This window comes from Phytophthora parasitica (genome assembly GCF_000247585.1).
Source record: "Phytophthora parasitica INRA-310 unplaced genomic scaffold supercont2.70, whole genome shotgun sequence".
NCBI lineage: Eukaryota > Oomycota > Peronosporomycetes > Peronosporales > Peronosporaceae > Phytophthora > Phytophthora nicotianae.
This window is the reverse complement of record NW_008649056.1, coordinates 63,919-64,971: the sequence shown is the minus strand read 5'-3', so window position 1 is coordinate 64,971 and position 1,053 is coordinate 63,919.

The following is a 1,053-nucleotide window of genomic DNA, read 5'->3' as shown; positions in this document are numbered from 1 at the left end:
CGCGTGTACCTGTGCAACAAAGTCAAGCACACGGTAAACGGAGAGGCAGTCTCCTGCTTCGAGATTTGGCACAAACACTGGCAGAACGGTACCTTGTTGCCGCCATCAAAAGGGAAGGGAGGGATTTGCGAGCGGGCGACGGGTGCGAACGACAATGAAGCGGCAGCGGGAGTGGTGGTGACGGTGATAACCGACAAAGAAACGTCACCGCACGACGGTGACAATTTGAGCGGCTGTGTTTGCAGCCAGCACTCACTGGAACTAACTATAGGTCGCATTTACCGTTCAGATTGTTGTAGTTGAAGTCTATATTTCAGAAAAATTGTAACGACTCTGACACGTGGTGGTCTTTCTTTGTGTATTTTAATACACGAAAATGGATTAGCCTGTATCACTGTCCCATGTCATATTGGGTGATTCAGGATAGTATATTTTAGCATGTCGGGTTGAGTTGTGCCTATCCAATGTTCAGGATAAAAAATAATCTACCTTAACTATCGTAACCCTTCCCCGACATACAAGTTAACGGAGCTAGGGTTTAGGGAGATGACCGCAAACTAAAACCCTCGCTTTCAAGGGTTAACTACGAAAAAGCGTTTTTTTCTTTTTCTGTCCCTAACTCAAAAACTACGAGTGCTTCATGGCCCTCAATACCACCAATATTCTTAGAATATTGTAATCGATATGAACTCAGCGCTGCTAAAAACACATTCATCATAATGAGAGTTGCAAATCATAGTTGACATCCGAAAACTGTCGATTTTTCGCCTTATCGTAAAGGAAAACCCATGTAAACAAAGACTTATCGCGAGTAGAAACGCGACGAACATTGTCATAATCCAGAAATTTATACTACTACTTCATGAGCAGTAACCCACGAAAAACCCATGACGGAGCAAGTTTTTCAACTTCCAATTGGTGACTGTGAGGTTACTTTTCAGTTTTTATAAATATCAAATGCAAACAAAAGCCACACTTGACACTCTGACTTGGCGAAAAAAATCTGGTGATGTTGAAAAAAAAAAACATTTTTCAGCCTATGTGATGCCCCTA